General features: G+C 38.2%; 1 protein-coding gene across 3 annotated transcripts in view; it reads right to left on the bottom strand.

Moving 5' to 3' along the window:
- Nucleotides 1-13878, bottom strand: part of STXBP5L (syntaxin binding protein 5L) — a 386525-nt gene that overhangs the window by 323664 nt on the left and 48983 nt on the right. The window lies entirely within an intron of this gene.

Below are 13878 nucleotides of genomic sequence, written 5' to 3'. Positions count from 1 at the left end.
ATATCCACATGCAAAAGGATGTAGATCCCATCCTAGTATCATATACAAAAATTAACTCAAAATGAATCATAGCTTAAATTAGAAAGCTAAAACTATAAAACTAATAGAGGAAAACAGTCACAGTAAAGGGAGTCACACGAATTTTCTGATTTCCCAGTGTGTATAAATGTTGTTTACACTATACTGTAGTCTATTAAGTGTGCAATAGCATTATGTCTAAAAAAAATGTACATACCTTAATTAAAAATACTTTATTGCTAAGAAGTGCTAACCATCATCTGAGCCTTCAGTGAGCCGCACTCTTTTTGCTGGTGGAGGACTTGAAATATTGTGAAAATTACCAAAAAGTGACACAGAGACACTAAGTGAACAAATGCTGTTGGAAAAATGGTGCTGATACACGTGAAGATACGGGGTTGCCATAAACCTTCAATTTATAAAAAATGAATATCTGCAAAGCAAAATAAAATGAGGTATACCTGTATTTAATTCATAGAACTCTATATTATTTTTTAAAAAGTCAAATTTACTATATAATATTGAAAGCTGAAATTTAAATTGATTAATGTATTCTCTAACAAGAAAAGTAACATCTCTTAAAAATAACTATTATGTTAAAACATAAGTCTATCTTTAATATAAAAATGAATCAAAAAATTATAAAGGACAGAGATTGTCAAATTAGGCAAAAAAGCAATACCCAACTATATGCTGCCTACAAGAACACACTAAATATGAAGACACAAATAGGTTAAAGTAAAAGAGATGGAAAAAGATGCACCATGCTAAGAATAATCAAAAGAAAGCTTCAGTGGCTATATCCATATCAGACAAAGTAAATTTCAGATCAAAGAATATTACCAGAGACAAAGAAGGTCACTTCGTAATGTTAAAAGAGTTAACTCAACAAAATAACTTAATACTCCTAGCTGTTCATACAGCTAAAAACAGAGCTTCAAAATACATGAAATAAAACAAAACAAAACTGATAGAACTTCAATGATAAACAGATCATTCTAAAATGACAGGGGGAGATTTCAATACCTCTGTCTCAGTAATAGATAGAAGTAGATAAAAAATCAGCACAAATATAGACTTGAATAACACTATCAATTTTACCTGATTAATACTTACAGATAAATCTACCCAACAATAGCAGAATATACATTCATTTCAAATGCATATTTAACATTTATCATGATAGACCACAGACAGGGCCATAAAACAAGCTTCAATTAATTTAGAAGGATTCAGGTCACATAAAGTATATTGTCTGACAGCAGGTGAATTAAATTAGAAATCAATAACAGAAAGATCTCTGGAAAAATCTCTAATGTTTAGAAACTACATAAAACACTTATAAATAACCTACACATAAAGAAAAGAAATCAAGCAGAAATTAGAAAATATTTTAAGTTAAATGGAAGGAAAAAACAACATGTTAAAATTTGGGGATGGAGAATTACAATTCTGCCAAGATGAAAGAGCCCTATTCCTCCCAGTTTCTGTCCTTCACAACTGAAAACAAAAAACAAAAACCCTGCCCTGGAGATAACATTATAAACAAGTGAAAGGAAACTCTGAGGTAGAAAGGAGAAATGCCTAGGCATCTCAGGAAATGGAGAGTGACACAGCAGTGAGTTCCTTGAGTTTCCTTATTGCATCCCATATATCCTGGACAGGACACTGCAGAAGTTTCCAACCCAGGACCACCAACTAGCATAAGCAAAAAATAAAGACAAATACAAAAAACAATCCAAGAAAAGGCTGTTCTCCCAGTCAAAGGACAGAGAAGAGGGTAGGCTAAAATCAAATTGTGGCATTACCCACAATTCTAGCCAAACAATGAGAAAACCATACTCTTCTCTTTCCCACTCCATGGGAGTTCAACAGAGCTGACTGCAGAGCTGATCTTCTACCTCATCTCACTCCCACCCTGCAGAAAGCACACTTCAACTCCCCCAGAAGGTAGTATTTAAGGGCACAAGCAGGTTGCTAATCACCCATCCCCTGCCTGGAAGAAGCAGGTAGCACTTTGTTCCACTGCTTGTATCAGTGCACTCAGCAGGACGCTGATCACCCATCTCCATACAAGCGGAGGCAGGTGACAGCAATCCAATCCTGATGCAGTAGTATTAGTGAGTCTAAATTAGCAGTTGATCTTCCATCCCCTTACAAGCATAAGGAAGAGTTGTCCTAATTCCCCCACCAAGGTAGCATCAGTGGAGTCCAGGGGCAACAAGATTGAATGAGGTAGTATAAGGTGAGGCTAGTCATCATTAGCCTTCACTCACACCCTCCTAGCACTCCAAGTCAGCAAGGTGGTCATTCGGAACCAGAATCCTCACTTCCACCTGACAGCAAGAAGACTGAACAAGGTGGGTGAAGCAGGGCTAGTCAGCAACCACACTGTATCAGAGAATCCTAGTAGGAGCTGAACCTCTATTCGCATTGATGAGGCAAAACAAGGTGGTGCAGGGAGAAGTGATTGATGCTATGCTTCCTATATCTCCTGATGTCACTGGAGCACAGCAGGAAGATGAACTTCCACCCCATCCATTTGAAGTGAGGCAGTGTCAGTCACTATCCTCTTTTTTTCTGGGGGTATGTTGATAGGGCTCACCAAGAAACTGAACATGCACATCCACCTGGCACTCAAACTGCAAATGAAGAAGTAAAACTGCCACTATTTGCAGATGACATGATACTATATATATAAAATCTTAAAGTCTCTAACAGAAAACCACTAGAATAAATAAATTCAGTAAAGTTGCAGGATACAAAATTAATATACAGAAATCTGTTACATCTCTATACACTACCAGAAAGAGAAATTAAGAAGACAATGCCAGGCTTCACTGGTGGCGCAGTGGTTGAAAGTCTACCTGCCGATGCCGGGGACACAGGTTCGTGCCCTGGTCCGGGACGATCCCATGTGCCGCGAAGCGGCTGGGCCCGTGAGCCATGGCCGCTGAGCCTGCGTGTCCAGAGCCTGTACTCCGCAACGGGAGAGGCCACAGCAGTGACAGGCCCGCATACCACAAAAAAAAAAAAAAAAGACAATCCCATTTGCTATTGCATCAAAAAGAATAAAAGACCTAGGAATAAATTTACCCAAGGAGGTAAAACACTTATATACTAGAAACTATAAGACATTGATGGAAGAAACTGAAAACACAAATAAATGGATAGATATACTGTACTCATGGGTGGAAGAATTAATACTGCTAAAATTTCCATACTATCCAAAACAATCTAAAGATTCAATGCAATCCCTATCAAAATACCCATGGCATTTTTCACAGAACTAGAACAAATAATCCTAAAATTTGTACAGAACCACCGAAGACCTCAAATAGCGAAAGCAATCTTGAGAAAGAAGAGCAAAGCTGGAGGTGTCATGCTCCCTGGTTTTAGACTATATTACAAAGCTATAAGTAATCAAAACAATATGATACTGGCATAAAAGCAGACACATGAACCAATGGAACAGAACCAAGATTCCAGAAATACACCCATGCATATATGGTCAACTAATATTTGACAAGAAAGACAAGAATACTTAATGGGGAAAAGACAGTCTCTTCAATAAATGATGCTGGGAAAACTGGACAGCCATATGCAAAAGAATGAAGCTGGACCATTATCTTACACTATACACAAAAACTAACTCAAAATGGATTAAGAACTTGAACAAAAGACCTGAAACCATAAAACTCCTAGAAGAAAATATAAGCAGTAAGCTCCTGTAAATCATTCTTGGCAATGATTTTTTAGAGCTGACACCAAAAGCAAAAAAACAACAATAAAATACAAAACTAAGTGGGACCACATCAAACTGAAAAGCTCCTGTACAGCAAAGCAAACTGTCAACAAAATGAAAAAGACACCTATCATATGGGAGAAAATATTTGCAAATCATGTCTGATAAGGGATTAATATCCAAAATATATAAAGAACTCATATGACTCAATAGCAAAAAAACCCAAACAATTCAATTAAAAAATTGGCAGAGGAGCTGAATGGACATTTTTCCAAAGAAGATATACAGATGGCCAAGAGGTACATGTAAAGGTATTCAACATCACTAATCATCAGGGAAACGCAACTTAAAACCACAATGGGAAACCAGCTCACACCTGTTAAAATGGTTATTACCAGAAAAACAAGGAATAACAAGTGTTAGCAAGGATGTAGAGAAAAGGGAACACTTGTGCACTGTTAGTGAGACTGTAAATTGGTGCAGGCACTATGAAAAACAGTATGGAAGTTTGCAATTGACAGGTAAACACTACTATATTTAAAATAGTTAACCAACAAGGACCTACTGTATAGCACAGCGAACTCAGCTCAGTATTTTTTAATAATCAAAATGGGAAAAGAATTTGAAAAAGAATGGATACTTGCATGTGTATAACTGAATCACTGTGCTGTACACCTGAAACTAACACATCATTGTTAATCAACTATACTCCAATATAAAATAAAATAATCTTTTTTAAGAATAAAATAAAATAGAACTACCATACAATCCAGCAATTCCACTTTTGGGTATTTATCAGAAGGAAATGAAAACCTAACTTAAAAAGATATCTATACTCCCATATTCATTGCAGCATTATTTACAATAGCCAAGATATGGAAACAGCCTAAGTGTCCAATGATGGATGAATAGACAAAGAAATGTGGTATACATAGAGAGAGAACAGAATGTTATTCAGCCATATTAAAAGAATGAAATCTAGCCATTTGTGACAACATGGATGGACACTAAAGGCATATGCTGACTGAAATAAGTCAGAGAGAGAAAGACAAATACTGTACGATCTCATTTGTAGTGGAATCTAAAAAACAAACAAACAGAAATACTGAACACGTAGATATAGAGAACAGATTGGTGGTTGCCAAAGATGGGAGGTGTGGGGTGGGCAGAATAAATAAAGGTGGTCAAAAGGTCAAACTTCCATTATAAAACAAATAAGATCTGAGGACGTAATGCATAGCCTGGTGATTACAGTTAATAATACTCTATTGTATATTTGAAAGTTACTAAGAGAGTAGATCTTTAAAGTTCTCATCAGAAGAAAAAAAATGTTTGTAACTATGTGTGGTGATGCATGTTAACTAGACTTATTGTGATGATTAGCTCACAATATATACAGATACCGAATAATTATGTTGTACACCTGAACTTAAGATAATGTTATATGTCAATTACACTTCAATAAAAAAAGAAAATGATCCAACAATATGCTGTATACAATAAACTCACTTCAAATACAATGACATAAGTAAGTTTACAGTAAAAGGATGGAAACAGATATAACATGTAAACATTAATTTGTTTTAAAAAAGTAGGAGTGGTTATACTAAGATCACATAAAGTCAATTATAGAGCAAAGAAAATTACTGGAGATAAGTAAAGACATTACATAATGGTAAAGGGATCAATCCATGGAAGATATAACAATCCTAAATGTGTGCACACCAAACCACAGAGTCTCAAAATACAGAAAGCAAAAACTAATGAAGTTAGAAAGAGATAAATATATCCAAAATTAGAGTTTGAAGAATCTAATTCACTCTACTTTCAGCATTTGACAGGAATTTTCAGACAAAAAATTAGCAAGAATATGGAACTCAACAACACAATCAACCAACAATATGTAGTTGACAAATAGAAAACATTCCACTCAACAAGAAAAGAATGCACATGTTTTTCCATAGTCCATAGAGTATCCACCAAGACAGATCATATCCTAGGCCACAAAACAAATCTAAACAAATTTAAAAGAACTGAAATCATAAAGAGTGTGTTTTCTGACCATAATGGTATCAAAACTAGAAATCAATAACAAGAAAACTTCCAAACAGTTGCCAATTAATTAAAATACTTCTAAGTAACTGACGGTTCAAAGAAGTCTCAAAGGCAATTTTTAAAACTACATATGATTGAATGAAAATTCAAATGCACATATCAAAATTTGTGGAATCCAGTTAAAGCCATGTTGAGAGGAGAATTAATAACACTAAATGTATACCTTAGAAAAGAGAAAGGGAATCAAATCAATAACATAGGTTCCTACTTCAAAAAACTAGGAAAAAAGAGCAAAATAATCTCAAAGAAAAGTAAAGAAAGGAAATAATAAATATAGTTCAGAAAAAAATTGAAAAGAATAAAACAGAGAAAATCAATTAAACAAAAACCTAGCTCCTCAAAACAAAAAATCAGTAAAATTTAAAAACCACTAGTAAGACTACAAACTATGCAAATTTAAGAAGATAAAATAGAAAGCTAAAATAGTCCTAAAACTAATTTTTAAAAGTGAATCTGTAATAAAAAAAAATCTCATAATCTCTAGGCCCAGGTACTCTCATTAGAAAACTCTTCCAAACACTTAAAGAATTAACACCAATTTTATACAAACTATTACAGAAAACAGAAGCAGAGGGAACACTTCTCAATTCATTTTATGAACCCAGTATTACGGTAATACTGAAAGCAGATAAAGACAATACATATAAAAAGTTAACTCAAAATGGAACCTGTATTTAAATATAAAATGTATAACTATAAAATTTTTAGAAAGAAATGAAAGAAAATAATTAAGATCCAAGGTTAGACTAAGAGTTCTAAAAGGTGATTCCAAAAGAGCACATGCCAGTCTCTGGTGTCCGAGCTGATAGCTGTGGCTCATGCCCGTCTCTGGAGCTCATTTAGGCGGTGCTCTGCCTTCTGTGGGCAGACAGGGAAGGAATCCCCTCTCCTCACGCACCCCGAAACAATGGTCTCTTGCCTCTTAGGCAGGTCCAGAGTTTTTCCTGGACTCCCTCCCAGCTAGCTGTAGTGCAGTAGCCCCCTTCAGGCTGTGTTCACGCAGCCAACCCCAGTCCTATCCCTGGGGTCTGACCTCCGAAGCCCGAGCCTCAGCTCCCAGCACCTATAAAGGAAAAACTGATAAACTGAACTCTGAAAGGCCCTGTTAAGAGGGTGAAAAGACAAGTTAAAGACTGGAAGAAGACAAATATCATATTATATCACTTATATGTGGAATCTAAAATATGATTCAAATGAATTTATTTACAAAACAGAAACAGACTCACAGACATAAAAAACAAAAATGGTTACCAAAGGGGAAAAGAGAAGGAGGAATAAATTAGGAGTTTGGTTTAGCAGATACAAACTACTATATATAAAATAGATAAACAAGGAACATTCAAGATGGTGGAGGAGTAAGATGTGAAGATCACCTTCCTACCCACAAATATATCAGAAATACATCTACATGTGGAAGAACTCCTGTAGAACACCTACTGAACGCTGGCAGAAGACCTCAGACTTCCCAAAAGGCAAGAAAATCCCCACATAACTGGGTAGGGCAAAAGAAAAAAAGAAGTAACAGAGACAAAAGAATAAGGATGGGACCTGCACCTCTGGGAGAGAGCTGTGAAGGAGGAAAGTTTCCACTCAATAGGAAACCCCTTCACTGGCAGAGACAGGGGTGGGTGGGGGAAGTTTCGGAGCCACAGAGGAGTGGGCAGCAACAGGGGTGCAGAGGGTGAAGCGGAGAGATTCCAACACAGAGGCTCAGGGCTAGCCAGCACTCACTGAGAAGCTTGTCTGCTCAGCCGGGGCAGGTGGGGGCTGGGAGCTGAGGCTTGGGCTTTGGAAGTCAGACCCCAGGAAGAGGACTGGGGTTAGCTGCATGAATACAGCCTGAAGGGGGCTAGTGCACCACAGCTAGCCGGGAGGGAGTCCAAGAAAAACTCTGGACCGGCCTAAGAGGCAAGAGACCATTGTTTCAGGGTGTGCGAGGAGAGGTGATTCCTTCCCTGTCTGCCCACAGAAGGCAGAGCACCGCCTAAACAAGCTCCAGACATGGGCATGAGCTGCAGCTATCAGCTCGGACACCAGAGACTGGCATGAAACACTAATGCTGCTGCTGCAGCCATCAAGAAGCCTGTGTGCAAGCACAGATCACTATCCACACGCCCTCCCCCCAACCCACTCCCCGGGAGCCTGTGCAGCCTGCCACTGCCAGGGTCCCCTGATCCAGGGACAACTTTCCCAGGAGGACACACGTCACACCGCAGGCTGCTGAAGCGTCACAGTAGCCTCTGCTGCCGCATGCTCACCCTGTGTTCCAGTTATAATAACCGTACCCCTTCCTCCAAACTGCATGAGTGAGTCAGGGCCCCCTTGACAGCTGGTGCTTTAACCCCATCTTGTCTGGGTGGGAACAGAAGCTGAGGGCAACCTATACACAGAGGTGGGGCCAAAACCAAAGCTGAACCCCAGGAGCTGTGGGAACAAAGAAGAGAAAGGGAAATTTCTCCATGCAGCCTCAGGAGCAGCAGATTAAATCTCCACAATCAACTTGAGGTACACTGCATCTGTGGAATACCTGAATAGACAACAAATCAACCCAAAATTGAGGCGGTGGACTTTGGGAGCAACTGTAGACTTGGGGTTTGCTGCCTGCGACTGACTTGTTTCTGATTTTTATGTTTATCTTAGTATAGTTTTAAGCGCTTGTTAAAATTGGTAGATTTTTTTTATTGCTTTGGTTGCTCTCTTCTGTTTTTATTACTTTTTTATTTTAATAATTTTTAATTTTATTCAATTTTATTTCTTTATTTCCTTATTTCTTATTAATTACTATATTTCTCTTTGTTTCTTCCTTTTCTTCTGAGCTATGTGGCTGACAGGATCTTGGTACTCCAGGCTGGTGTCAGGCCTGAGCCTCTGAGATGGGAGAGCTGTGTTCAGGACATTGGACCACCAGAGACCTCAAGCCCCACGGAATATCAATCGGCGAGAGCTCTCCCAGAGATCTCCATCTCAGCACTAAGACCCAGCTCCACCCAATGGCGGGCAAGCTCCAGTGCTGGACGCCCCATGGCAAACAACTAGCAAGACAGGAACACAATCCCACCCATTAGCAGAGAGGATGCCTAAAATAATACTAAGTTCACAGACACCCCAGAACACACCACTGGATGCAGCACTGCCCATGAGAAAGACAATATCCAGCCCCAGCCACCAGGACATGGTCACCAGTCTCCTCCACCAGGAAGCCTACACAAGCCACTGAACCAACCTTACGCACTGCGGGCAGATACCAAAAACAATGGGAACTACAAATCTGCAGCCTGTGAAAGGAGACTCCAAACACAGTAAGTTAAGCAAAATGAGAAGAAAGAGGAATATGCAACAGATGAAGGAGCAAGGTAAAAACCAACCAGACCAAACAAATGAGAGGAAATAGGCAGTCTACCTGAAAAAGTATTCTGAGTAATGATAGTACAGATAATCCAAAATCTTGGAAATAGAATGGAGAAAATACAAGAAATGTTTAACAAGGACCTAGGAGAACTAAAGAGCAAAGAAACAATGATGAACAACACAATAAATGAAATTTAAAATTCTCTAGAAGGGGGCTTCCCTGGTGGTGCAGTGGTTGAGAGTCCGCCTGCCGATGCAGGGGACACGGGTTCGTGCCCCGGTCCGGGAAGATCCCATATGCCACGGAGCGGCTAGGCCTGTAAGCCATGGCGGCTGAGCCTGTGCGTCCGGAGCCTGTGCTCTGCAACAGGAGAGGCCACAACAGTGAGAGGCCCGCGTACCAAAAAAAAATTTCTCTAGAAGGAATCAATAGCAGAATAACTGAGGCAGAAGAATGGATAAGTAACCTGGAAGATAAAATAGTGGAAATAACTACCACAGAGCAGAAAAAAGAAAAAAGTGAAAAGAATTGAGGACAGTCTCAGAGACCTCCGGGACAACATTAAATGCACCAACATTTGAATTATAGGGGTCCCAGAAAAAGAAGAGAAAAAGAAAGGGACTGAGAAAATATTTAAAGAGATTATAGTTGAAAATTTCCTTAACATGAGAAAGGAAATAGTCAATAAAGTCCAGAAAGCACAGAGAGTCTCTTACAGGGTAAATCCAAGGAGAAACACGCCAAGAAACAAATTAATCAAACTATCAAAATTAAATACAAAGAAAGAATATTAAAATCAGCAAGGGAAAAACAACAAATAACATACAAGGGAATCCCCATAAGGTTAGGGCTGATCTTTCAGCAGAAACTCTGCAAGCCAGAGGAAGTGGCAGGACATATTTAAAGTGATGAAAGGGAAAAACCTACGACAAAGATTACTCTAGCCAGCAAGGATCTCATTCAGATTCGATGGAGAAATTAAAACCTTTACAAATAAGCAAAAGTTAAGGGAATTCAGCACCACCAAACCAGCTTTACAACAAATGCTAAACGAACTTCTCTAGGCAGGAAACACAAGAGAAGGAAAAGACCTACAAAAACAAAGCCAAAACAATAAAGAAACTGGTAACAGGAACATACATATCAATAATTACCTAAAATGTAAATGGATTAAATGCTTCAACCAAAAGACACAGACAGGCTGAGTGGATACAAAAACAAGACCCATATATACAAGAGACCCACTTCAGACCTAGGGACACATACAGACTGAAAGTGAGGGGATGGAAAAAGATATTTCATGCAAATGGAAATCAAAAGAAAGCAGGAGTAGCAATTCTCATATCAGACAAAATAGACTTTAAAATAAAGACTATAACAAGAAACAAAAGACACTACATAATGATCAAGGGATCAATCAAAGAAGAAGATATAACAATTGCAAATATTTATGCACCCAGCACAGGAGCACCTCAGTACATAAGGCCAATGCTAACAGCCAGAAAACGGGAAATCGACAATGACACAATAATACTGGGAGATTTTAACACCCAACTTTCACCAATGGACAGATCATCCAAAATAAAAATAAATAAGGACACACAAGCTTTAAATGACACATTAAACAAGATGGACTTGATATTTATAGGACATTCCATCCAAAAACAACAGAACACACTTTCTTCTCAAGTGCTTATGGAATGTTCTCCAGGATAGACCATATCTTGGGTGACAAATTAAGCCTTTGTAAATTTAAGAAAATTGATATCATATCAAGTATCTTTCCTGACCACAACGCTATGAGACTAGATATCCATTACAGGAAAAAAACTGTAAAAAATACAAACATGTAGAAGCTAAACAATACACTACTAAATAACCAAGAGATCACTGAAGAAATCAAAGAGGAAATCAAAGATATCTAGAAACAAATGACAATGAAAACACGATGACTCAAAACCTATGTGATGCAGCAAAAGCAGTTCTAAGAGGGAAGTTTATAGCAATACAATCCTACCTCAAGAAACAAGAACAATCTCAAACAAACAACCTAACCTTATTCCTAAAGCAATTAGAGAAGAACGAACAAAAAACCAAAGTTGGCAGAAGGAAAGAAATCATAAAGATGAGAGCAGAAAAATTAAAAATAGGGCTTCCCTGGTGGCGCAGTGGTTGAGAGTCTGCCTGCCAATGCAGCGGACGTGGGTTCGAGCCCTGGTCAGGGAGGGTCCCACATGCTGTGGAGCAACTGGGCCCGTGAGCCACAATTACTGAGCCTGTGCGGCTGGAGCCTGTGCTCCGCAACAAGAGAGGCCGCAATAGTGGGAGGCCTGTGCACCGCGATAAAGAGTGGTCCCCACTTGCCACAACTAGAGAAAGCCCTCACACAGAAATGAAGACCCAACACAGCCATAAATAAGTTAATTAATTTTAAATAAATAAATAAATAAAGGAAGGAAGGAAGGAAACAATAGCAAAGATCAAGAAAACAAAAAGCTGGTTCTTTGAGAAGATAAACAAAATTGATAAACCATTAGCCAGACTCATCAAGAAAAAAGGGAGAAGACTCAAATCAACAGAATTAGAAATGAAAAAGAAGTAAAAACTGACAGTGCAGAAATACATAAAGGTTTGTGACCACCTAGAGGGGTGGGATACGGAGGGTGGGAGGGAGACGCAAGAGGGAGGGGATATGGGGATATACGTATATGTATGGCCGATTCACTTTGTTATAAAGTAGAAACTAACACACCATTGTAGAGCAATTATACTCCAATAATGATGTTAAAAAAAAAAGAAATACATAGAATCATGAGAGATTACTACAAGCAAGTATATGCCAATAAAATGGACAACCTGGAAGAAATAGACAAATCCGTAGAAAAGTACAACCTTCCGAAACTGAACCAGGAAGAAACAGAAAATATAAAAAGACCAATCACAAGCACTGCAATTGAAACTGTGATTAAAAATCTTCAAACAAACAAAAGCCCAGGACCAGACGGCTTCACAGGCAAATTCTATCAAACATTTAGAGAAGAGCTAACACCTATCCTTCTCAAACTCTTCCAAAAAATAGTAGAGGGAGGAACACTCCCAAACTCATTCTATGAGGCCACCACCCTGATACCAAAACCAGACAAAGATGTCACAAAAAAAAGAAAACCACAGACCAATATCCCTAATGAACACAGATGCAAAAATCCTCAACAAAATACTACCAAACAGAATCCAACAGCACATTAAAAGGATCATACACCATGATCAAGTGGGGTTTATCACAGGAATACAAGGATTCTTCAATACACGCAATTCAATCAATGTGATACACCGCAAAAACAAACTGAAGGATAAAAGCCATATGAGTATCTCAACGGGTGCAAAAAAAGCTTTTGACAAAATTCAACACCCATTTACGATAATAACTCTCCAGAAAGTAGGCACAGAGGGAACTTACCTCAACATAATAAAGGCCATATATGACAAACCCACAGCCAACATCATTCTCAATGGTGAAAAACTGAAACCATTTCCTCTAAAATCAGGAACAAGACAAGGATGTCCACAGTCACCACTATTATTCAACATAGTTTTGGAAGTTTTAGCCACAGCGATAAGAGAAGAAAAAGAAATAAAAGGAATACAAATCGAAAAAGAAGTAAAATTGTCACTGTTTGCAGATGATATGATACTTTACATAGAGAATCCTAAAGATGCTACCAGAAAACTACTAGAGCTAATCAATGAATTTTGTAAAGTAGCAGGATACAAAATTAATGCACAGAAATCTCTTGCATTCCTATACACTAATGATGAAAAATATGAAAGCGAAATTAAGGAAACACTCCCATTTACCACTGCAACAAAAAGAATAAAATACCTAGGAATAAACCTACCTAAGGAGACAAAAGACCTGTATCAGAAAACTATAAGACGCTGATGAAAGAAGTTAAAGATGATACCAACAGATGCAGAGATACACCATGTTCTTGAATTGGAAGAATCAACATTGTGAAAATGACTCTGCTACCCAAAGCAATCTACAGATTCAATGTAATCCCTATCAAACTACCACTGGCATTTTTCACAGAACTAGAACAAATAATTTCACAATTTGTATAGAAACACAAAAGACCCCAAATAGCCAAAGCAATCTTGAGAAAGAAAAACGGAGCTGGAGGAGTCAGGCTCCTGGACTTCAGACTAAACTACAAAGCTACAGTAATTAAGACAGGATGGTACTGGCACAAAAACAGAAATATTGATCAATGGAACAGGATAGAAAGCCCAGAGATAAACCCATGCACATAGGGTCACCTTATCTTTGATAAAGGAGGCAAGAATATACAATGTAGAAAAGATAGCCTCTTCAATAAGTGGTGCTGGGAAAACTGGACAGCTACATATAAAAGAATGAAATTAGAACACTTCCTAACACCATACACCAAAGTAAACTCAAAATGGATTAAAGACCTAAATGTAAGGCCAGACACTATAAAACTCTTAGAGGACCACAACGCTATGAGACTAGATATCCATTACAGGAAAAAAACTGTAAAAAATAGAGGAAAAATAGAGGAAAACATTTACAGAAATGGGATGACACTAAAACAAAATTTGGGAGGAAATTCACAGCCCTACAGGCATATAT

The sequence above is a fragment of the Mesoplodon densirostris genome, chromosome 5, assembly GCF_025265405.1.
Source record: "Mesoplodon densirostris isolate mMesDen1 chromosome 5, mMesDen1 primary haplotype, whole genome shotgun sequence".
In the NCBI taxonomy this organism is placed as follows: Eukaryota; Metazoa; Chordata; class Mammalia; order Artiodactyla; family Ziphiidae; genus Mesoplodon; species Mesoplodon densirostris.
The sequence above is the reverse complement of the archived record's forward strand: the minus strand, read 5'-3'. Positions and strand labels throughout refer to the sequence as shown.